The following is a 26,449-nucleotide window of genomic DNA, read 5'->3' on the forward strand; positions in this document are numbered from 1 at the left end:
ATTAATATCTCCAAGGCCTCCTTTACTGCTTAGAGAGACAACATGAAATATTGACAATGTTCTTAAAGAACACAAATGTAACCCTTGTTACGAGTGAAAATAACAATGCAACACAACATAAATCTTTATAATTAGGCAAAAACATTTAAATAAGCTAATCGATGTTCTTATGCCAAGACAGCATGTCTGTTTGCAGTTCAGTAAAAATGACTCTGAGAGTCTGGTCTCTGCTTAAATATAATGTCTGAATTCATCTTCATGTGGAAAAGGTTTGTCCATTAAAGGAACTGCAGGAAATAGCATTTAATTTAGAAAATCTGGCCTCATTGTGTTTATTTACTTATTGTTCCTGTTTATGTACAAACATATACAAAAGCTAACCACATGCGTGCACACATACATTTATTAAACTAGGCTAGATCTTGTCTGGTAAGAATAAATATGCATTTTACTCAGCGCTGAAAATGTTATAGAGATACATTATTGTGGGCATTTTTCTTCAGAAAAGAAATAAAAGATCTTCGTGTGCCTTGCATGCACCGGTGGTTGTGATGAGAGCCTGGAATTTGGGAGACTTGTGTAAATGCCCTCTGGGGCTGGTGAGCTTATCTAGCAGAGTAATAGACAGATGACGTCCCTGCTCCAATGGGACAACTAAGCTTTGGTAAAAAGATGCACTGACTGGTCTGTGTGTTTCAATTTTTTAAAATCTATATGGGATGAGTTAAAAAAACCCAAACAAACTTTGAAATTTTCGAAGGCTCCCATGGGTCTCTCTCTCTCTCTCTCTCTCTCTCTCTCTCCCCAGGGGGGTGTATGTTGTACTCACCCAGGTGGGAGTTGTTCCCGTGGGCAGACAAGTGCCACCAGTGCCCCCAGCACAGCTGACCCCCAGCCGGGCTCTGTCTGCCTGCAGCCTCTCGGTGTGGGCATGCTGCTGCCGCCTCGCTGCCTGCCCTGGCTCCCACCCTTCTCCTGCCTGGTCCCGACCCCTGGCCATTCCTGACTTAACCACTCTGCTGGCTTCGTGTTCACTCTCAGCTTTAACGCTCAGACACCAGTGCAGCTTTATGAATTTTTCTCACCTACATTTACTTTGGATTCAAGAAAATAAAACATTCCTTCTTCCAACCAGAGGGGCAATGGAGGAGAGAATTAAAATAGTCCTCGGCCTCTACTGACAGCACCTTCTGCTGTCATAGAGAAAGATTGTGTATAGACAGACCTTGTGACAGAGCCAAAGAATATCAGATGGTAGACTATGACTACACATACTGTTCTCAGTAATAAGGATGACTACAGTGTCTCAAGAGTTGTTTCTTATTAAAGAATTGGATACGGCAGTGCGTTTCAGCTTTTTTTTTTTTTTTCATCTGAATTTAACATGCATGGCTTGCTGCATGATGTCAGTGACTAGCTTTTTGCAGTCATACTTCAACTATTCAGAAAGAATCTGCCAGACACAGGCTGAAAGCCACAGTTAGAAAATTTTCACAGCCCTCCATAAGAGATCGTTTGCCTACTGCTTTGTGTGTCGAACAGCTTGAACACCTATAAAGAAGTCCACATGTCAAAGATTGAAGGTGAGCTCACTTTTCTTTTTATACTTCTCAAACACCCAGTGAAGTGACAAATACTCATTCCCAGCAGAGTGTTTCCTCCCTCCCTTCTCCTCACGCCTCACAAATCCTTTACAACACACAATTTCCAAGAAAAGTTGTAATATAACATTACGTGACATCTTACACATTGTTGCCAATGTTATCAGAAGCAATATATAAAATGATGGATGACACTGAGGAAAAGGTAATATTTGAATACTGAACCATCAGTTCCCACTCGAGGTGGGAGCTCTATCAGGAATATAACAGTACTGTATACTTAGATCGCCAAAAAAGTGCTACTCTTTTGCAAAGATACTTGAAAACCTTTGCAGTATAACAATGCTCTTTAACAACAAATCTGTCATACAGCATCTCAGAGGGAGACACTAACTCACATGAGCAAAACTCCCTAGGTAAAGCAAGTTGCGTGTTCCTTGTCATGGAAGAATTTTTACCTCACTTATAAGGTAAGATTACAAACCATGGGACTCTCAGAATAAAAATATGGACTTAAATTTTATAGCTTTGTTTGAACAGGACTTTTTTCCAAGCATTTTCAAACCATGTTATTTAGACCATATTAAAGATTAACATTATGTATTAGTTCTCAAAATAAAGTTTTGAGACTGAAGACTCAGCTTGATTTGAGTTTCAAGAATGGAGAATTGGAATCTAAATGCAGTAAAATTCAATGTTTCTGTGATTACGGAAAAATTACTGTTGTCCAAATATTGCAGGTGCTCAAAAAGAAAACAAACCATATTTAAAGGTGATTATGGAAGTCCTTCTTTGGCTAAGAGATTGCTGCTAATTCATCTTACGACTAATGGGAATATTTCAATTATGAACCCCAAACAGAAGGTTCGTAATGGAAATGTTGACAGACACTTGTCTGTATTGGCAGACAGAGTTCCAATAATGCAGCAAATAGAGGGGAAAAGGAAGTATGACTCCTCAGAAGTCAGTAAATATAAGGGGGAGCAGAACATTACTTTACGCCAAACTTTTGATTTGTGGTTGGCAGTCGATCTGTAAATATACTGTACACAGAGATAGTTAAAGAAAAGAATCATCAAGATAGTTTTGTTGTTCTGTTTTAAATGATAAAGGGAGAGGAAAAATATGACAATGTTTTTATATAATGGATTTACAGCTTGTTCTAGATAACCGCAATAAATGAACTATTAAAATGAATACCCTCTCCCTAGGTATATAAACAAGACTTATCTCACTTTTTAAATATTTATTTTCTTCTTTGCAATGTAACTTCCTGCACTGCTGCAGTCATGCAATCGCACGTCGCTCAAGACCACATTCAGCTACTGGCCCAGAGAACAACTTTCAGGAATACCGCCACATAGATTAGACAGATTAGGGGAACAATGTTATGAAGAGATCATAATCTTTTGCCGATTCACTTGCTGAACTGTAGCCAAGCAGATCATACTAATCATTTACCATCTACAGCAAAGGGAAGAAACAAAACATTATAACATTTGGTCAGCCTGAAAAGATTGAAAACCAGTCTCTGAAGAGCAATGCCAAACTCACCTCTTAGTATAAATCAGCTCTGGACTTCATCTTGCTCTCCTTTTGGTTAACCACAAGACTCCATGCCATCAGGATCATACTTTTAACACTGAGATTGGCAGGGATGAGAATTTTACAATGTCCATGTCCTAACTGCTGTAAACTAATCAATTCATAAACCTTTATGTGCTCTTTAGAGTAAAAGGTTCAGAAACTTAAGGAAGGTGATTGAGAGTAATCACCATGGATTCACAGTGGGAAAATCCTGCCTGACCAACCCGATAGCCTTCTACAATGAAATGGCTGGTTTAGTGGCTGAGGGTAGCAGTGGATATTGCTTATCTCAACTTCAGCAAGTCTTTTGACACTGTGTCCCATCGTGTTCTCATTGACAAAATGATGAAGCATGGGCTAAATAAGCAGGCAGTGAGGTGTATAGCAAACTGGCTGAACTGCTGGGCTCAAAGTTTTGTGATCAGTGACATGAAGTCCAACTGTAGACCACTCCCTGGTGATGTACTCTCAGGCCTGATACTAGGCCAGTACTGTTTAACCTCATCATTAAGACCTGGCTGGTGGGTCAGTGTGAACCCTCAGCATGTTTTGGAAGATATGAAACTGGAGGGACTGACTGATTTAGATGGTTGTGTTGCTGTTCAGAGGGACCTCAAAAGCTGGAGAAAGGGGTCCACAGACAGGTCATGAAATTTAACAATGGGAATCACAAAGTCATTCCTCTTTTGTGCAATAATTCCAGGCACCAACAATAATTCCACCACACGCTGGTGGCCAACTGACTGAAAACCAGCTTGTCAGAAGAAGATCTGTGTGTCCTGGCAGACACCAAATTTAACTTGACCCAACAATGTGCATTTGCCACACAGAAGTGCAAACAACCTCCTGGGCTGCATTAGCAAGAGTGTTGCCAGCAGGCTGAGGGAGGTAACCCTTCAAGCAGTGGTTGACTAAAGACACGTCTATGCTTGTGGTCCAGCTCTGGGATACATGTCCAGCAAAGGACCACAAAGGTGGTTAAGGATTTGGAGTACGGCCCTGAGCGACCTACTGTATCTGACCATGCTTTGAGCAGGGGGATTGACTAGACGATCTCCAGAGGTCTCTTCCAACCTCTTACACTCTGTGATTTTCTGAGAAGAGACATTCTGAATTCGTTTGCTGGGATGTTTACATGAGCATCTTGGGAAAACAGAAACCCCATTTAGTCCCAGAGATGTCAGTTTCTGTATTCCGGTAAGTCCAAAAGAAATGCCCCTGGTTGCTTGCAGTCCCTCAAGTGACTGCGTGTGGTATTAATGAATAATGTCAAAAATGCAAATTACAATTTCTTGATGTATATCTTTTATAACGATACACTGTTTTTCAGTGTATATAATTCAATACCTGGTTTACCTCAAGACATAATGAACAGCTACAGAAACCAAAAATATTTTATGTCATTGCTTTGCTGATGTACTGGGAACCACACATTCCACCCACATTCTATCAAGATACCATTATGGAAAGAATAAGTTTTTTGTAACACAAGTCTCATTTTGAGAGTCTTCAAGCAATGTATGCAATCATTACAAAAACACTTTTCTGAAATATCCTGATTCACCACCAAATACATCCATTTGTCTAATTCTACATCATACTAACATTTGAGAAGCAGTGTTATCAACAGTAAAAAAATAAGTCCTTAAGCAATTCAAAATTTCGTCTAAAGACAGACCTTTATAGGTCACCCCAAGAGATAACAATTGAAGCCTCCTTTTCTTCACTGATTTTTGGTTATGAGCTTTCTTGCTGTAGCACCAGAAATGTAACTATTAAAACACCCTGTATCATCCCTTCCAGCCTGGCACAGCCACTCTGTTTAAATATCAGCATCCAGAATGCAAGTATATAACCAAATCTCAAGTACTGTTTATAGACCTTGAAGCTGTATCATTGATTACTATACAGCCTAGTTCACTTTGTTGGCTGTTTCACAGATTCAATATTGGCATGTGCTTTCTGACCTGATTTGGAGTTCCCAGCATATGCTACCGACATCCATCCTTGTTACCGTGATCCTTTCTTTGTTAGGCTGTTTGGCAGATACTTATGCACTTGGATCTTGGATTTATAGACACTGTTGCATCAAGACTCTCTGACTGAGGATAGTCTAGTTACACAGATTTTCCCGTCATACAGTTCCGTTTCTTTTACAGTAGCATTTTCACATTCGTTATTATGTTTTAAATTTCTTCTTGGGCTGAAGTTATATTTCAGATTTAATTTCATATCATTTTATGATCACTGAAATAGGAGTTGGCTGTTTATCTCAGAAATCTTTCAGAAAGATTTTCTTTTTATTTATCTTAGCAAATAAGTACAAAGTTACTAGTTTTCTAAAAGTAATGGAAAGTCTGTGTTTTTGTTTCCCTGCTCTTTATTTTCTTTCATTTTACTTAGATGCTGCTACGCACTGCAGGTTTCATGAAAAATTACAGATAATGTGGTGTAAATGTGCTCCGTATCAAGGACCATACTGCATTTACCATGAGTTCCAGATTACTGGAATATCTTTATATACTCTTCTCTTAGACTTTTTCAATGGCAAGCCTGCAATTAAACCTTAATTGTATTTGAATTCTTTATTCATTAAATTATACTTATAAAATGTAATAGTAGCATTAATTTTGGAGAGTTCTAAATGCAGGTTTTTTTTCATGCTCATTTCTCTTTTAAAATAGTAATAGATTACTTTAATAGGACTATTCATGTGTATAAAGCCAAGCATGTGTTTAAGTGTTTGCATGATTGGATTCTTTGTATACAAAAGGGCCAGTGAAATTACGTTTGTGTAGCTGGCCTTCCCAATTTTCAGGACTGGGAGAAATGCAACAAATGGAAATTCACTTCTTCTCCAGGGTCTAATAAAAGTTAGCACCTGTCCTTACTGGCTAAACTGAACAAGCCTGGGAAACAATCATTGAACACTGGGGGTCTTTTCTGCATTCCTTGGAAAGGAGTGTTAAATCAATCATGCAATATTTAAAATCTCAGACAAATTAGAACAATATAGACAGTGAGAAGGGGTAAAAAAAATATGAGGCTGCTCAGGCAATCCTTAGTGGCTTTGGTCTGGATATTGTGGGTAATTGTTATTAGGTATTATTCACACTGATCCTGGAAAGCAAAATCAGCTCTGAATCATAAAGGCTGTATACACTGCTTTTGAAGACAGACTGGAATCTGACAGAAACCCCTTTTTTTCTCAGCTGTCTCCATTGTACATTCTAGTTAAAAATGAGACTGTTGCTGAATATTTTATGAATATTTACACACAAAAAATGATAAAAAGAAATGAGAATAGAAAGAATAGAATGCAGCACTTTGTTCTGTAGTTTATAAATTAGTTACATACATTTTGTTGTAGTTTTGTTTGAATTATACAGTGCACTTTTGGTTTTGTTCCCAAATTCTGTTTGTTTCAGAAAAGAGTCAAAATCATCCACAAATGATTGCTCAGCCTTCTGCTGTGGTGATTACATTTTGTATGACTGGCATACTCTTAGGGCCAGGTCTAGCTTTTCAAGTGTGTGACAGAGAGAAATGAAATGCCCTTAGCCTTCAGTCAGTCCCCAGTGATTCACAGAATTGGTGCTTGAGTATCAAACAATTTGGCAAAAAGGTTCTGAACGTGGAGAGATTCACAAGGCTACTTCACATAAAATGTTCCTGAACTGAATGAGCCCCCTTATTGATTATTAGGTAAAGCACTACATAAAGACCATTTAGATGGATCCTGTGTCTCTTCAGAGTCCTTAGGACTTTTCAGGAACACAGCTGTTTCACAATGGTTAAATTCTTCTCAGAGTCCAGCTGTCTACTTTATATCTCACCTACTTGCAACTCCTGACCTCTTTAATGCCTTGTGCTTTTTTTCAAGAGACTACCAACAAACCTGCCAGCCGTACAATACTCACGGTGGAAAGAGTAAGTGGACCTGTGATCCCTTCTCAATAGATGTCACCAATTTTGACACAAGCTGTGTCGTTAGAAGTAGAATAAATTACAATTAGAATCATTCACAATGAAAATTTGCAGTTGGTCACAAAAAAAGAAAATGCTCAGTGGCGGAAAATATAAATTATTAGAGCCTATGGATAGGGTCACATATTAAAGAATAAAAGTACATTTTCCACCTACAGAAGGTGAATTTTTCTCTGCAATGTGTCTGGTTGGTGAAAAGGTTTTAAGCATCTGGGAACACAGACATGCAAAATCTGGAACACATGTTTTGCAAGAACAGCAAATCCAGGAATGCAATCAAAGTAGTGCTCACACCAAAAATAATTTTAAATTGGCTACAACTGACTGCATGCCCTCTTTTTCACTTTGAAATCATCAATTCTGATTTAACTTGCGTGCTTAAATTCATAGCTTTTGCTGCTTGATAAACACTTGGAGAATACACTCACGTACCATAATCCCTTTAAACTTCTCAAGTTCCTTCCTAGTCCTTTAAAGACCTCATGGAAAGAGTTGTTTAGTGAAGCCAAAACTAGGATGTGGTCTTTGCTGTTTACAGATTCCTAGAACTGATATCTGGCAACAGCTATGGAAATATGTGCAGGCTTGAAACACGGCGTCGCTTTGAAGCTTACGTCATTTTCCTGCTCATGGAAACAGTCAGTGGTTTTGTGCCTGCTGTCTGTATTTTCCCCCCTACCAGTGCTCATCTCTTTCCAGTTTAAGAAGTTTCCTTAAGAGGAGGATCAGGCATTACAGCAGATGCGTCCAGTGTGTCTCCTCTTCTAATGGGAAGTTGTCGTTCCCACTGCTGATACAGAGTACTGTGGGAGCCTGTGAAAAATACCCTGTGTTTGCAGTTGCTCTGCATGCTTCACAGTACACTTTTGGTAGCAGAAGTAGTGTTAAGAGGGACATTTACACTGACTGATTTTAGGCACCGAGTTTAGGATGCTGGTCTCCATAGACTCCTTACCTAGCCAGCAGCAGGAGAGGGGGATTGCTCCACAGAGTAATTCAGAGCACCTGATGCGGACTCATGGTTTAAGCCACCCTGAAAATAATTTATTTCTCTCTCTTCATTACTGATATGGAAAGCCAATGCAAATCAAAACATCCTGACACAGGACCTGGAGTTCAAACCCCAGTCAGGGATGTGAATGCTGCCCTCAGTGGTACAGTGGTCTATATACAGAACAGAGTAGTGCAATATAGTCAGAGCTGGATTGGGAGATACACTTATAGCAATTTTAACACAACACTAAGAAAATATATCATTTGTCTGCAAAAAGATATTAGATTGTTGATAAGCCATCAAACTACACAGATTTTGTCATACATATGAACACTTTTAATAGAAGGGCCTTAGATTTTCTTGGGTAGTAGTAAGTAGAGTCAGTTAAAAGCTATGGCAAGCGTGTCAGTGGAGAGCTCAAATACAGGTAGCGGTAAGGACAGGCGTTATCTGGAGTAGCCATAGCTGTACTGGAGGTTGAGAGGTAGCCCACATTCCACATAGTAAAATGTAGAGATAGTGTGAAGTACAGAAATACTGCTACATCTGAAGAAGACTTAGTGACCTGTGCTAGAAAGGGAGGGAAGACAAATGTTTAGAAAATGGTGAGTGGGGAGAGAAGAATGGGTGAAACCCCCCTGGCATCTCCAAGCCCGTTCACTACAAAAAAGATAGAGGTAAATCTTTACACTGTCAGATTCCTAGTAGTTCCTTTTAACCCTGGAAGCTATGCGGCTGCTGTTCCACTGCAAGCAACAAAGAACAAATTCCTGTGTTTGAATCCATGTCCTGGTTCTGTAATGGGGTAAGACCTGGAAATGCAGGCAAAGGAAAACTGGGAGCTTTCTGGGCGTACACCCAAAAGGTGATGTGAGGATGACTGGGAGCTCCAGGACTCCTGATCACAATGATCTCTAGGTTCAGGCTGTAAGAGCCTAATTGCATGTTTAGCATAAAACAGCTGCTATGCTGAGGCCTTAACTGTAACACCCATGTGTCACCCATAATTCAGTCAGATGCAGAACAGAATCAATCTTGTTTTTTTTTTTCCCCTGTGCAGCTCTGTTTACAACAGTTTGTTCCGTTTTCATCTTCTGGCAACTCATCAAGCTTTTTAAATTTTGTTATTACTTGGATCTATCCTGTCCCCTTATTCCCTGTAGATTTTGAAAAAAAGCATCATATTAAAAATCGGATGTTTTACTTTTCCTCAACTGTATTTCTCCACTCTGTCTGCAAATACATATATATATATATATATATAAAACCATACTTGTGGTAATAACACACATGTTTCCCTAACTAGAAGTTTTAAAAACTGGACCTAGTTATTCTGGAAGAGGAACATGTGTGTGTAAGCTATTGTTTATAACTCAAATGCTACCTGGGAATCAAGATGTTTAAAGAAATGTTAGCGCCATTATCAACTTTTAGGTACCTCTGGGGAGCATTAATAAATATGCCAGAACATGGTGTATGGGACATTTGAAAGAAGAATTGCAAGGATTTCTGTGTATATTCTTCTTTTGTGCTGTTTTCTAGTTTTGTTTGTCAACTTCTTGAAACCATGGAGAAGATCTGGGTAAGCAGCCAAACCTCTTGATGCTTATTCTAACTAAAGCAAAGCTTCAAACCTTTTGAGATTTAACCAACACTAATTATTTCATATCTTGTTCTGTAATCTCTCAGTCTCTTATGTAAACACACTGCATCTACCACCATCCAGCCTTACTTAAGCTGCCTCAGCTTTAGTCTGTACTTTTCTTTTATGAAGTCATATTTGGTCTGTTGACTGACTTTTGATTACTTCCATATTGTTCTGAATTGGCTTAATGTCCCTAAAGACTTTTCCCACTTTGTGCATCACTTTATCTTTGTTTCTTTTGTCTCTTGCTACTTGCATATAAAAACTGAAGACATTTTCAATTGTATTTAAATCCTGCAGATACAATGGAGTCCTTAAAACCAATTGTTTCCATTTTCTGATACTTAGCTTAGCATTATAATTGCATATTCTCCTTAGGGAATCTGTTTTGAATCAGCTCCTAACCATAAAAGTTAAGTAAAGTATTCTGCATAGAGTAGCAAAACCACAACAATAAAAGAACAATCTGTGGGGAAAAAACCAATTTCTTCTCTCCTGACTTGGACAGAATTGCAGTTTTCTTAGGTAACAACTTCAAAACAGAAAAAAAAGGTGACTCAAAAAAATATTTTTTTTTTTTCTCTACTGGACCTGTCTTCTTGTCATGAGGTGGGAGGCAGTGGATGGGACTTTATTAGGAAGAGTTTTGGAAGACTTTTTTTTTCCTTTATGCACACTAGTGTTCTTTGGTGGAGTCCACCTTTGCATCATTCCTGCTGGTAAGGGCAGAAATACTATTCCCTTTCTTTTGTTTACTGTTCCAAGGTTATCCCTTTGCTCCTCTCCATGTATATTTTCTTTGCACTTCATAAGTTCTGGGATTGCTCATTTTTCAAGAGACAGGTCAGTTCTAAGGCTACATTAGTATTACAAAAATATTTGCTTTATGCTCCTCTGATTTATGGGGAGACAAGAGAGCTGAATATCCAGGGATACATGTAGACAATTCTGAATAGTAAAAGAAGAGAAGGAAACTGCATATGAAAACAACAATAAATGAGGGAGTGATAAGGTAAGCTTATATTACACAGAAGTTTCAGGTTTTTGATGTGTTTGAATCTATCAATCACAGCAGGCTATACAGGGAGAGACCATACTGTTCACAAAAAAAAATAATAAATCCATATGAGAAGAATGCTAGAAATAAGAAATAAAAATTCAATGTCCCTGCCTCTTTCCCTCCTTCCCAAACAGAAAAGCTGTGGACTGAGTTAATTTTAAACAAACAATAGTTCCCACATTTTGTATTTAGTCTTCTGAGTAGGTAATTAATCAAGTATTTATTATTTAAAAAAAACCTCCAACCCAATGCAATTCACTGAAGCATCACCTGCCAAATTTCAACTACATTGTTTAAGAGGTTGATCTGAGGGACATATATGCCTGTCCTTGCTAACTAAGCCTCCTAGTTTTCAAGATACTGTGCTTCCACTATGTTAGTAAAACCCTGTTTCAGCAGCACCCAGATATATGCCCCCTACCTTGAGTACTAGACTTAAGGTCTGGAAAGAACAGGATTTTCTTTTCTTTATATATGATTGTCTTCAGCTCCCTGGCCTTCTGCAGGATTCAGTCCTTATCCTTTAAGTGTATCAGTCAATCAATAGCTATTCTGGAGAGTACAGCATTTGCCTCTGACTTTGAATTGTAATCCTCTGAGCACATCAAAAAACTCTTGTGTTCTCTGGGGTATTCAACTGCAGGATTTCTGCCAGCCTTGCCTCTAGCAGCAATAAAGATTCTTCCTCTTCTTACTTTCTAAGTAATGTGACCCTCAGGTTTGGGCCAAACTCCATTTGCGATAGGATTATTAAGTGGTGTGCATAGCTAAGTAATAGAGTTGCTCATTTTGGACCCTTACTTTGAGAGGCTGGCAACAGTTTCTTCCCATACCGTACAACAGATGAGCCCATGAAAACGCTGCCAGTATGGCTGTGCAGAAGTTCTTGGATTTCAGCTTTTTAGGCCAGATCATTAGCTACCTTTTGTCAAAAATCTTCAGGTAGTACTACCTGGTCCAAATACTGCTTTCCACTTCAGTAAGACAATGGTACGAACTGGTATTTTTATACCAAGGTGACCAATAACAAAGCTGAATTTGCAGGATCTGTTTTATGTAAAGTTAAAATTAGTTCTGTTGCAATATGAGTAGTTTAAGAAAGTGAATTAAGATGAGATATCTGTAATTCCCATAAAACCTTTATTTCTAAGCATGTTTGGTCTGTGAGTTGCTCATTAGTAAGATGAGAATGGTGTTCCACTAGGAGCAGCTTGGGTTTATACTTTGTATGCAATCTCTGTGCAATGTTTTTGTCAAGGGACACAAAATAAATACTAAACAAAGACTTAAATAAAACTATGAAATACATGTGATGCCCATAAAGTTGAAATGCTGGCAATACCTAGTTGATTTTTTTTGTAGTATTCCGGAATATGGATTCTGTAAGGAAATCCTTACCATTTGATTGCCATTCTGGAGGACGTCTTTCCAAAGCAAGGAAACCAATTCTAGTTCTCAGGAGTCTGATGGAAACGTTTACATCTTTCACCAGACTCCTTTCTCTGTTCAGCACCAGTGAAACTCCAAAATCAGCTACCAGGTTCCCAGGCACAATCCCAGCTCTTGGATACCCTGGGCACTTCAGTACATAGTGCCTGTGAAGCATATGCCTTGAACTTGCCCAGATTTGTACATTGCTCACTAAAGTCAGCAAACACAACAAAAACTGTGAGCAAATCTGAAATGAGGTGGGCTTCACTGCATTTGGAATTTTTTTATTGCGGGTGTGGACAGCTCTAATACAAAGGCTGACATTAGTCTTCATTTCATATTATGGTACTGTGCAAAATGGAAAGAAGAAACCTAAACGTTTTAAAGAAAGGGACTATTTTTGCACTCTAACAGAGGTAAGGGAATGCTGGAAAACCTAGCATTTTCTTTGAGTTGTCAAATATTTACCTACTTCCACAATGTAAGTTGTGGCATAAAAAATATTTTTCCAGACTGGTTTCTAGGACATCTCTACTTATTATTTTCTTGAGATTTATTAGTGTATCCTGTAAAGCTTAAGACAGAAAGTATGCTAATTTACATAAGTAAGAGAATTAATATGATGTTAAAAGGATCAATTAGTTAATTGTTAAAACACTGAACTGCAAAGACGCTCATAGGATTTTCAAGGCACCAAAAAATCATGTATTCCAAGCACAGTATTACCATAGCTTATTTAGAGACACTGTGCCTTTATATTTTCAACATATTACCTTATTAATTTAACTTTAGGACTCGAACTATGTGAACTCTTTTCACTGAAATGCAAAACCATGCAAGGCACAGTAGGGTTTAGGATTTCAGTGCATACTGAAACATTAGGGCATTCAGAAATCTTCAAGGCTGGGCCAACACTACCTTCCTCCCCCAACTTAAATTAAAGTTTTAAAATAAACTTTTACCTGCTCAAGTCATAGTTCCCTAAGTGGAAGCAACATGGACATGGTAGAGATTACACCACTGCTATTTAACCCTGCTCAGGGCTGCCTGTGTGAGCAGGACAACAAAAGGAAAAGGCCAGCACGTACTGCTAAGACTGATGGCTGAACAGTGTGCCACTGTGAGAGGTATTCTGGAGAAGCATTGCCCAAACAAACACAATGACAGCTTGGCTTGTCTGGTGAGAGCAATTTCTCATCAAAACGTGGGAGAGGCTCCTTCTCTCATCTTCTTTGGAAGAAAACTCCCATCTCTCACTGCATTTGCCCAGAGGACACATGCTGCTTTTCTCCCTTTTCACATCAGTTTGATATTTAGTGAGGAGAAAAGGAAGGGAAGAGTTTACCACCCACACTATCATCATGGCATAAAATCTTCTCACCAGTTTGCCATATTCCCCACTGTTCCTCTTCCCTCTTGTAGAGCTGAGTACTTGCCATACAGCACTGTGCTAAACTAAACTCAGTTTTGGGAGAAAACATAATGTTTCACTTATTATGTTCCTTATCTCCTAAAAAAGATAATTTCATGCCAAATTTTCAGAAGCACAAGGTAGCTGGGCGGTCCCAATATTTTATGAAAGGAGGCTAGGTGGGGAGTTGAAGATTAAAGCTCCTGTGAATTTTGTCATCACTTTTATACAGCAATATTTTTACCCTACAGGTACCAGTTTGGAAATTATAGTGCCATAACAACTTATTCAGACCTAAGAGTTAAACATGGATATGAATATTGAAAAGAGAATCATTGGGAAATTTATAAAAAGTGACTTGTTTTCCCTTTAAAACATACAGCATTAGGAAAGTTAGGACCCTTCCCTCCTCCCTTCCCCCGTCCTTCAGCAGGAAAACTCCTAATATTAAAGCTGGTTGACAAAGATCCTTTCAAATACACTCTGATGAAGCCACATGAATGCACAAAGATGGTGTGTATCTAAAAGCAGAACTGACTCCTGTAATAAATCTGCCTGCTTGAAATTTGTGAGCTATTTTCATGGAGACAAAATTACCACAAGCACACAGTAGCTAATTTCCTAAATGCAATAATGTGGTTATTTGCCATAATGGCCACAGGCACTGCATCAGTCCACATTAAAGACTAAGAGGTTAATCATTTTGAGTTTAAAAGAAGAAAAACCTGACTGGCTTGCTTTTGAGTTACAGGACTGTAAAATGCATTTGAAATCACCAATTTCATTTTTTGTGGCTTTATAACTTTTAAACAGACACATTTGCATTTATGTATTTATTTATTAAATCTTTTCCTGCCTGAGACCACATATGCTCTGTATGTGTAATTTTATAGGTCAGTTATGAACTTCTATAAAGAGGTGTGAAATGAAAATATTGACAGCTGAGTTTGCTGGCACAATTATGACATTCTTCAAAGTAAAGGTCAAAACACTGAAAATCATGGATATTCCACAGCTCCAAAAATAAACAAAAACATCCGAACAAATGTTAGAATTTTCCTGGAGGTTTTAGTATTTCTTTAGCTCAACCACTTTTAAATCATGCCATTTGCCTTGCCAGACAGGCAAATGGTCTCGTTTGTTTGTCTTCCTTTCCACCGCTTTTTCAGAAATATACAGAAAGGACAAAATCAGGAAACAAACAAAAAATCCTCTGTTGAAAGGAAAGCTGTAACACACAGATGTGTGATTTTAGGAAAGCAAGGGGCAGAGCCCTTTTGACAAGTTTTCTCCAGGACTGGCAGGGAAATAAGCACAACTGGGAGGCCTGAGCTGGCTGAGAAAGAAGACTGCAGAGCAAGGACAAGAAACTACCCTCACCAGCACAAGGCCCACAGCAAAAAGTTACAATAATGTAAGCTAGGTTAGTGCCTCACCCTCCAACACTCTCAGCTTTGCCTTTTAGCTTGGGGAAAAACTTGATCACCAGCACGCAGCCTGGGTGAAGGCAAGGTCTGTGTAAGAAAAGGAACAAGAAAACTTCCCCTGCCACCACCTACCTGCTGGGAAACAGAGACTTCAACCACAAAACTTGCCCAGTAGTGGGGCAGAACATGTTACATGTTTAATGTGCAGAAACCCTCTTATGGTAACCTATAGAGCCATTCCACTTCTTCCCTATAAAATGTAGTGCAGCACTCTGAGCAGATGTGTCTTTAAGCAGCAGAATGGCAACAGGGATGTCATCGGGTGGTGTGGTGGGGAAGGCACCAGATGGAAGGGTTAGTCAGAAACTTTCTGTGAATATTTATGGCTCTGTTGAACTATCACTTGAAATTAAATCCCAACCCAAATGAAGCCTATGGGATGCTTGGCTTTCAAGGGTAGCAGGTCAACAGACCAAATAAACTTTAATGTGGATCGTGATCAGTTCAAGAATGTTTTCCTGGAAAAACATGGGATGGGATTCATCGACCCGGGAAATTCCTCCCAGTTGCATGCTCAGCATGGCCAGAATTTCAGCCCTGGCTCCTGGCCATCCCCATGTCAACGTTTGTATTTTTTTTTAATTAAAATTGTTCAGGGCACAGTCAGATGTACTGTGGCTACAGCTTAACTTGATTAAGAGGTCGCTGTCCTCATCTGCTCACCCCCTCCTCTGTCTCGCTTCTACTCCCACAACGATGCCAGCACAACTGTATAAGCAGTGACACCTTCACTAGCTTCTGTGAAAAAAAAAAGAAGTGTAACAATAAAACAAAAAGCCTAAAATGTATGCAAGTTAGCACAGGTTATTCTCACCAGTTACAAATGCAGTAAAGCCAGAAAATCTGAACCAGCTGAGAATGTGCAAATGGAATCACTCATCTCCTAGTCCAACCAGCTGCAGCACAACTAGTATGTCTATCTATGCCCTTTCACCAAGGGTTTAACCTGATTTAACTATGAGCAGTGTTTTCAAGTGATATAATAAATTCAGAGATACTGTGCAGTGGTTCTGGCTTTGTTTTAGTGTAAGTCATTTGAAAACTGAGATTTAAAGTAGACTCAAATAAGCCTGAACAACAGCTTGTGTGGTTTTGAGTGGTGAAACAGTGTTTTTAGTGTATGCTGCTCTTCCTCCCCTCTGCCAACGCTGTGATGTATGAGTGCATAACCCACACAAGAGAGCAAGGGGCACCCCTTAAGCATGAGAGAACACAATGATTCAGGTGATGGTTTTTATTCAGTTGCCCAGTACGTTAATATGTGAAACCTGTCTCATCAATACCAAGATCCAAGTATGAAATGTATTCCAGGACTTGATGATTGCAGGCATTACGCAACATTAACAGGTCCTCGAAATCTATCTTTTGTTGCATGAGTAACAAGCCCTGAACAACGATCGAGTTGATGTCACTCTGCTTTTTCGCACTATGACAGCAGAATTTCACACAGACCTTCAAGTGTAGTAAAACAATTTACTAGGTAAATGAACAAGCAGAACCATTAGTCTAGTTGGAGAAAATAAAAGCAGACAAGCCTTTCTGAATCAAACAGGCAAAGCTGAAGTCAGGAAACATTTTTTCAAATAATAGAACTGTAAGTGCTTTGATGAATAATTTTTCAGCACAGTCTAGAATCTAAAGATCACCCAAACATAAAAAAAATTAAAAGTATTATTCACATAAAGCCCAGATATGATCTATTAGTCTTCTTGTAATAGGATAGCCTGTAGGTGCTGGCAAAACTGTTGAAGACAGCAATTATCAGGAAATTATCAGTACCTGGGAAACCAAAATCATCATGGATCATAATGTCTAAGGAGCTATTCATCACTTAAGTACCACGTGTGCCAATAGCCCAGACACTGCTGTAGTATCTAGTAGAGTTTCTTTGGCTTTACTCAGAATGAATAACTTCCGCTAAGCTGTTGAAAGGATCTCGTGGTCCTGCATGAAGTTCCATGAGCTGACAAAAATTGCTGGAAAAGAAGGAAAAGATCATTGTAAAAGCACTTATAGGATAGTTTAAAAATTAATTTTCAGCAGTTGGGGAAAAATGCTTGGCTGACAGAGCTGAAAATCGGAATCCTCTGTTTAGCCATACAGCAGATAAAACATTACCAACCATTATGCAAGATCCACTTTGCCTGTTCAGCATCACTCTGGCCTAATGAACTAGACGAAAAGATTGAAAAACGTAGAGACTGCTGCAGGAAGGGCTCTGACTCTCAGGCTGGTGCTCAGCCTTGGTGTCAGCTTGGGTCTGAGGCTCTTTATGAGCACTCCCAAGAAGAACGCCAAATGGCTGCGGGTTCTGGTTTTGGAAGGGGACTGACGACCAACTCGTTACGCACAAGCCACAGAGGGACAGCTGTTGTATGGAAATGACGTTTAGTTAACAGGCGTAGTTGACAGACTGCAACAACTGGCAAATTATTTCATAGGGTCTGACTGAGAAGAGAATCTGAGGACAGTTGATGAATGACAAAAGGGAACAGCAGGTGGGGTTTCATTCAGATTAATCCTTTCATGAGGCAGACCCTTAACTGCCCTTCAGTAACTCGTTAAGGCACACACCGCAAGCTGATCCCATTTAACTTCAACATCAACTTTAAAAAATAACGAAAGTAGAGACGCTCTGAGAGAACACTGTAAAAGGCTTTAAGTGAATGGTGTGCACAAGAAGGGTATGAAGAACTCTGATTCTGACAGACAGCATTTGTACCTCCAAATGTTTACAAATACAATTATCTAGGGTAGCAGTAGAGCACTTTCAAATTTGAAGGCAGCTTTTCAAAGTTGGGCTTCCTGCTGTGGGTAATAAATATGAAAAAAACAAATGCCTTCTCCTTTCCTTATTCCATGTTTCATCCTTGTTTCCTTTCCCTTCATCAGCGTGCAGAAGGGTGCAACAGGTCACCAGGTTTTGAGACTTTCCCTTTAAGACTTTGCAATCCAGAAGGTAAAGAGAGTGAAAGATTCTAGTTACTCTGAGATTGACCATTAATGAGAAAAGTTGAAAAAACCAAAATGCACCATCTTTGAAGTTCAAGACTCCTTTTAATGACTACTAATCTTAAGTGCAGGGTTGCCTCTGGTAGCTCTAACTGTGCTGGAACTGGACTATACTAGGATTGAACTCTTGCAGAGTAGACGTTAATTCCCAAAATAGCAGGTATGTGGCTTGCTGATGTGCTCTAAAATGTGACATGGAGAAATAAAGGCAAACGGAAGAAGTTAGGAGGAATACACTTGAAGGAAGGGAAAAAAAGCAGTCGTAACTTTGTGGATGTCATTGCATTTTACTCCATGAGGATGCGTTAGTCAATGTCAATCCCAACAAAAGAAAAATCCCTGCCTCCTCCTCATTAAGCAACCCTGCAACACACAATCCAGCATGGAAATTTCAGTCATATTCATCAGCTTCAATAAATGCCACCAAATCCTTCTTGATGATGTCTGGAGAGAGAAAGAGGAAACAGACAAGCTAAGTATCTGCAGGAAACAGGGCAAATGATAGGAAGTTGAAAAAAAGTCATTTACCTGCACTGCCAAATAAGAACAGATGGTGAGATCCAAGGGGAGATAAACATTAAAGACTGGAAACCAGGCAATTCATCCTGCCAGCTTTCAAAGATCCAGTACAGCTGAAAAACCTAAGAACCTTATAACAGCAATGTTAAACAACAATAAACAAGAGTATAGGGCAGGTAAAATGGAGTGAACATGCTGAGCAGAGGGAGTTGAATGCTTTCGACAGCAAGCCCATTAAGGGTTCTTGAAGTCAGACTGCAAGAAGTCGCCAAGCAGAAAAATATTAAGGAAGGATAAAGAGAAAAGGCAAATTGTGTGGTAGTGTATGGAGCAAAACCAGCCTTGTGTTGAGATATTGAGCAATCTCAGCAAGTATTTCAAAAAGCTCAATGGAAAAATAGGGTCATTTTGAATTTCAAGGCAGTGGATAACTTTAGAAGAACCCCAATTTATTTATTTATTTATTTATTTATTTTTAAAAATAAGGTCTCTAATATAGATCTACAGACAGTAAAACACAAAGAAAAGCTTTTTGACAGTGCAATACTTGGCTCCACATAACATTTTTCAGGCCCCTTAAGCGTAAATGTTGGCTTCCTGCTACTAAATTCTTCTGGCCCATGGAGTACAGATGTCATAAAGGAAAGGTCCAAATTTTTCAAGGTCCTCACACAGCTGCCATTTTGCTCAAAGAGCAGGATTTCTGTATCAGAGCCCTCCCTCTAAAAGCTCATCAGATAACCTGAAAAGCTGCCCTGGAAAGCTCCGAGGGTATTAAAAGGAGATTGTACATACAGTTGGAAACTTGGCTTGGCATTGAACAGCTGTAGCTACTGCTTTTTTTCCTCCCTTTTCAATTGCATTGCAATCCAAAGCAGTTAAGACTCCAACCCTGGGGCAGAGTCCAGTTGTGCCAAACAGGAGGGAGGTCTCAGATCCAGCCTGGAAAGCCTGGATCAGCTGCACCAGTGAACAGTGCCACCCAAGCCAGGAGTGCACACCAGCAGTCCCTCTGTGAAGGACAGCACTAGAGCATGATCTGCACACTACGTGCCCAGTACAAACAATAGAAAAGGAAAACAGGAACATTTTCACAAGGTTGCCATATTAATTTTAGTGTTAACACATAAACCTCATGTTTGAACTACACCTGCTTTGACTTTGTTAGATTACTAGCATGCTTTAGCCAACACTTTGACAACAGATACATTTTATTTGAACATGAAAAAGCCTTCTAAGTCATCAAACTGAACTGGAATAGTTGAGACATTTAGAGGTTAAGAGAATAGATAGGAGCGAGACATAAATATAGTGTAGTTCCGTAAGTCCTTCCATTTTCTGGGCAAATCAGGTTAAATAATTATAATTAGAGACATGCAGAGGGCTTCTAGTGTAGCCGCTGGAGTGAATACCAGTTGTATCTTGGAAGTCTTAAATATTTGTAATCTGAAAACAGAGCCATGATAAATGGTAAAAATAAAATAAAAATGTCCCAGATTCTCTCATTCCCAAATGAGATTTCCTTCTGCACCTTAATTAAGCAGATGGCCAAACTTCAGCCAAATAGCATCTCCTGATTCTAGCTCGTGTCCCTTTTTCCAGGTTCCTGACCCTCCTTTTCAAACAACCAGCTGTGCTCAGGCAGCAGGAGGTGCTCAGGGGCAATCTCAATGTCCTCTTGACACAGATAAATTTTCTTTATGACCACCGAGATCCCCATTATAGATGGTAAAGACAGGATTTCAGATGCTTTCTGTACCACTGTGGTGCCACAGCAAATTGATCAAGAGGAGAACAAGGCGACCCTCGGTTGTTGTGCCCAGGAAGCATTTCTCTTTTGCTCTACAGCACCTGGAAACTCCTCCTGTTCTGATGCCCATTTATCTCATTCTGTCCTCCCTTGCCTTATGAATGGTTACAGGGTGAGCTTTGACATTGTTGTCTGAGGAAAGAGATTTTGGCAGGAGTTAATATGCCTTGGGCAGAGAACAGATAAGCTCCTTGACCCCTCCCTGTGCTGCAGTAGAATGGCTGGGAATTTAACACCTCTGTGAAACAAGCACACTCCAGAGTCCACAGTAATATTAAACATTTATTTAACAATACTCCCTTAAGTTTCTAATGAAAATAAATTTACTAAGCAATCAAAAATCAACACCAATCCTTGCCAAAATAAAAGGAAAGAAAAATTTGGCTGGAGTCCCTGGGATAGTGTTACAGACATTTCTTTTCTAAACGTCCCTCTCTCCTCTTTAATTGGCTTTTTGGCAATTTTCAGGAGATTATGCATTCTCCACTCAGTTATGGAGACTCTAGACTAAAGCATAAGAACCCACAGGTGAAATGATGGAAGGCAACCTGATTTCCTGCCTTTGTTTTCTCCCAAGGCATGATTTTTCCAGTGTGCTGAGGGCAATATGCCCTAAAAGGCTGTTCTTTGGCAGAATGGAAGGGGTAACCTTGAGGTAGGAGACCTGAAGTTATGCTTGCCGTCAGGGAGTGTAGCTTCCCATTTGCAAGCAGAGACGAAAAGACCCATAACACAAAAGAACTCTAGAATAGTCTGGTTAAAACTAATTGGTAGCAGTTGTCTGAGAAAACTGGTAAAGACAGAAAGTCTTCTCATAAGCTTTTGCTCCAGCCTTTATGGCTTGCCTGAAGTGTTGAAGGCTCATCGTAATCACATACATAGACTTCTTTTTCCTTGTCACTGGAGACTTCTCTCCCTTCACCCTGCGAAGTGTGGTGACAGAACAATACCACCTTTTGGGAACCCCCCTCTGGAAAGTCTTCTGTTAAACTTGCAAAAAGCCAAATTAGCTACCCCCTTTTTGTAACACTCCTTTTTTTCTGAGTTTCTTTAGTCTACCATGTTCTATTTTTATCTTTCTTTTACTGTGACTGATCAGCCCAGGGTGAACAGAAATCTTCACTAGTAATGAAGAACAAAAAAAAAGCTATACAGAAATCAACGGGGGTGATTTATTTATTCCGAATAGCCCAAAAAAGGCAGAAGAAAGTGAAGATGGGGAATTCTGTCGTTATGGAATGCCAGATTTTAAACGGTATCTAGACAACAGAATCATATATAAGAATTAGAGGGGCTTTTAATACTAACAAGACAACTGCATTCAGATCACTAGTTATGTATTTTCTAACTCTTCCTGAAATCTGCCTATCTGCTGCTTTTCATGCCTGAATAACCTTAAAAGCACATCTCCAACTGCCCTGTGTAGACAGGATGAAGAACAGCGTCAGTGTTGATGGAAGTTGTTTGTTTGTTTTAATTTATCCATGTAAGGAAACTATCTATCATCACCAGAGCAACCATACACAAACAAAGAAGGCAGTCGTGCATAGGCCTCCATGAAATATAGTCCTGCGTGTGTACGTGCACCATGTACACGCATTCACCACCCCACCAACCCCACCCCCAGCTTTTTTCATAAGCCGGTTTACGTGAGAGAAAACACCAAGGAAACTGTAAGCATTGGGCAAAGTGAGGCTTTTTTGGCACACAAAGAAAAACCTTAGCTGAGAAAACACTCTGGTGTTGCCTTGCTGCTGCCGCCCTCCCTTTCCTCATGTGTCGTGTTTCCCAGCCTCTGCTTTAGATTACATTAAAACTCCAGATCTGTAAATGGCCTGGGGGAGGAACATGCTCGCGTTTCCTTCTTCTCCCGATTCAGGAATACAAATTAATCTACAGGAAACAATTGCTTGAGCAATTTAGAAATGGTGTGGGCAAGAGTCCACACATTTCCCTTACAGTAGCAAGCAAGAAAAAAGGGAGGGGGCGAAAGCAAGAGAATCGCAGGCTGCTATTGTGCTACTCCCCGCCACACTGTATTGATAGCATTCATTTCAGCTTCTTAGCAAGGTTAAGCATGATAACTGAAAATGTTCATAGCATTACAGTACTAATGCAGCTGCATTGTAGTTCTACACTTGGTTCCAACACGATGAAATTATCAGCTATTTAAAAGCCTTTTTCAGCTATTCTGACTGCAGTACTTTAATCCATACCATAATGCAAATGCAACGCCTGTCACACTTTTTCCTCTGTTGAGCGTCGAATAAAATTTTATACTGAATTCTACAAAACACTTCCTCACGGGGCAAATACCTTTTTCTCCTATTATAGAATTATGAAGGCATCTAAAAAAAATAATATATATATATATATTTAAATCTGGCACCTGTTGAAAATATTTGGCTCATAAACTTGTAGCAAAAGACATGTCAAGTGAAAGGTAGAGTTACACTGAAAAGAAAACATTTTCTGTCAGCACAGCCTAAGCAAAAATACTCTTGATGTTTCCCACACCACAGCTTTGTGCAGATTTATTTATTTTGTGTTGTGTACTGTGTGGGCAGCATAATTTGACATAGTGAGAAAACTAACAATTTTATGGTAAAGTAGATTTCTCAGAAAACTCCAGTCAGTTTAGAAAGCTAATCCATTGCAACAGAAACCTCCAAAAGGAAATGTAATAGCAGACAGAATGCGTAACAGTTGCCCCTTCACCCAATCCAAAATATAAATGGAGAAAATAATGAAGATATAAAAAAAAAAGAATTTAACAGCCCACCCCTCTTGCCCCTTCAGCATCCAAGGGCAGACATTCGAAGGGAATTCAGGGGCTATTAGGTGCCTGTTTTCCACAGTGGTTTTGAGAGTGATAAGTAAGTAGCTGGGCTCTCATATCTGTGGTGCCTAGAAATTCTTGTTGAAGTTTCAAGGGACTGAGTTTCGGCACTTTTCCAAGCTTATATTCAACTCCTGAAGCATACACAGAAAAAGCTTTTTTTCTGTTTAAAAAGAACCCACCCCACCCTTAACATCAGCACCAAACTCATCCATTGCCTCTGAGATTTTATCAGACTAATAAGTTAAATTAATATTGGATTCTACTAAATTACTAGGTATCTTTTTGTTTAATATTCAGAAGAAAAACTCAAGTGGTAAGAATTACATGGCACCAAGGGCAATGTGTTTATTCAGGGATTTATGTACAAGCAAGAGAGATTGAGGCAGGGAAAAGCAGAAGGATAAGGCCCTAGGAACCTAGGAAAACAACAATTAAGGTTTCTGGAGCAAACATTTGGCTGCATCTGCAATATTATTTTTGTTCAAGCAACAGTGAGGTTTTGAATTGAATCCGTTGAGCTTCCCCACCTGCCATGCCTTGCTTTGGTCCTCACAGTGCTTTTGGTGTACTTGTACTACGTTCCTCCCCGAGGAAGTTCAGCCAGAAGTTTCACTCCAGGTGCAAACCTATTAACATTGTGGTGGGTTGACCCTAGCTGGGGGTGAGGTGCCCACCAAAGCCACTCTGTCACTCCCCTCCTCAGCAGGACAGAGGAGAGAAGATATAATGAAAGGCTCATGGGTTGAGATAAGGACAAGGAGAGATCACTCACCAGTTACTGTTATAGGCAACACAGATTAAACTTGGGGACATTAGTTGAATTTATTACCAATTGAATCATAGTAGAGTAACGAGAAACAAAACCAAATCTTAAAACACCTTCCACCGACCCCTCCCTTCTTCCCAGGCTCAACTTCACTCCTGAATTCTCTACCTCCTCCCTCCAAGCACCACAGGGGTATAGGGAATGCGGGTGGCGGTCGGTTCATCACACATTGCCTCTGCTGTTCTTTCCTCCTTAGGGGGAGGACTCCTCACGCTCTTCCCCTGCTCCAGCGGGGGATCCCTCCCATGGGAGACAGTCCTCCATGAACTTCTTCAATGTAGGTCCTTTCCATGGGCTGCAGTTCTTCACAAACTGCTCCAGTGTGGATCCCATCCATGGGGTTCAGTCCTTCAGAACAGACTGCTCCAGCAAGGGACCCCCATGGGGTCACAAATCCTGCCAGCAAACCTGCTTCAGCGTGGGCTCCTCTCTCCATGGGACCACAAGTCTTGCCAGCAGCCTGCCCCAATATGTGTTTCTGATGTGGTCACAGCCTCCTTTGGGCATCCACCTACTCCGATGTGGGCATCCTCCATGGGCTGCAGGTGGACACCTGCTCCACAGTGGACCTCCATGGGCTGCAGGGGGATAGCCTGCCTCACCATGGTCTTCACCATGGGCTGCAGGGGAATTTCTGCTCCAGTGCCTGGAGAACATCCTCCCACTCCTTCTTCACTGACCTTGGTGTCTGCAGAGTTGTTTCTCTTATAAAGTCTCACTCTTCTCTCCCATCTGCTGTTGCACAGCAGTTTTTTCCCCTTCTTAAATATGTTCTCCCAGAGGCACTACCACCATGGGCTTGGCCTTGGCTAGCAGTGGGTCCATCTTGGAGCTGGCTGGCATTGGCTCTGTCGGACATGGGGACAGCTTCTGGCATCTTGTAACAGAAGCCACCCCTTTAGCTCCCCCACTATGAAAACCTTGCCACGCAAACACAGTACAGACGTCCAGCCTGTCACAGGAACACAAACATCTGAGTCAAAGACTGGTGCTTCAGACATCTTTGAGTCATGTGCGATGAGAATATTTGGTTTGAGGAAATAGACTAAACTTAGTTTGACTAAAAGCCACAGACCACATAGGGAACAAATATTGGGAACTCAGCATCAGCTACATGAATCTATTGCTGCACTCTGGTTGCATCGAATTACTGTTCACGTAGGCATAGCCTCTATCCTTCAAAATATACATCTTCCCATTCAGGCCTGTCACCTCTAGCCAGAGTTAACCAAGAGGCTTCTGTGTGGACAGACTTCTTCCTAGCCTTATACTGCAGTTTTCATTTGTAAAGTTGACCTTTTGCTTGGATGGACAGTTTTCCTTTTTATATCTGATGTGTACACCAGGGAATGCAATCAGGAGATTTCTATTGATTGCTCTCAAGCAATTTAGTTCTGGTCATGGTTGTACTGGATTTGCAATTATACTGAGGAGAGGTATTATTGACTCTGCCTAGTAATTACCAGGCTGACATCAGATTCTGCTCTAGCTGAAACTAACTTACATCTCTCTGACCAAGTTACCATAATGAGATACTGCTATTTTTTTTTTTTCCTAAGCAAAAGCAAGCTTATCATTTTGTCTTCTAAGGAACATAAGGAGGGAAATTTAACACCATATTCCTTTAAAGAGAGTCATGTGTACTTACAGCAGAGGATACATTTAACCTTAATTAGAAAAGGTTTGGGGATCTGGGATATTCTCTAAGTGCTAGTATATTTGTAGAGAAGCACTGCCAAAGCGTATGCAAGCTGAGGAAAGTTAGATCAGCTGTTATTTGAAGAAATTTAATAGCATTAAGCTGGACTTCTCTGGAGGCTCATCCTACATACTTGGAGCCATAGTTATCAGCTAAAATGCTTTAAGAATCATATTGGCATCCTTGCTGCATGAGCCCTGCGATAAAAATGAGAAACCATGTCGTTATTGGGAGTTCAGACATCTACATGGCACCCTTTCTCACATAAATGGCAGGAAAAAACACATTGTAGCCTGGAACAACCTTTTTTATGATCATACCAGGACTTTAAAGTTCACACTGGCATGTGTATTGCACATACACACTTTACCAAAAGTAAACCAAAGCAAATTAAACCTTCAGCTACAACTTTTGCATCATTCACAGCACTCCTCCACAAAAGCTATGAAGACCAGAAGCTGATGCTGCACATGGCTTTTCCAGTTTGCTTATTACTGTTTGCTTGGCAGTTACCCATGCAGTACTTCTGAGGAACAAT

At 40.0% G+C, this 26,449-nt stretch overlaps 1 long non-coding RNA gene across 1 annotated transcript; it reads left to right on the top strand.

Annotated features, from left to right (window-relative positions):
- The first annotated feature begins 1,314 nt into the window (after positions 1–1,314).
- On the top strand, positions 1,315–26,449 carry LOC128902564 (uncharacterized). Its single transcript, XR_008463831.1, has 3 exons — positions 1,315–1,583; positions 9,712–9,751; positions 26,338–26,449. It is a non-coding gene; the product is annotated as an uncharacterized LOC128902564 (long non-coding RNA).

Source organism: Rissa tridactyla, chromosome Z, assembly GCF_028500815.1.
Source record: "Rissa tridactyla isolate bRisTri1 chromosome Z, bRisTri1.patW.cur.20221130, whole genome shotgun sequence".
Lineage (NCBI taxonomy): Eukaryota > Metazoa > Chordata > Aves > Charadriiformes > Laridae > Rissa > Rissa tridactyla.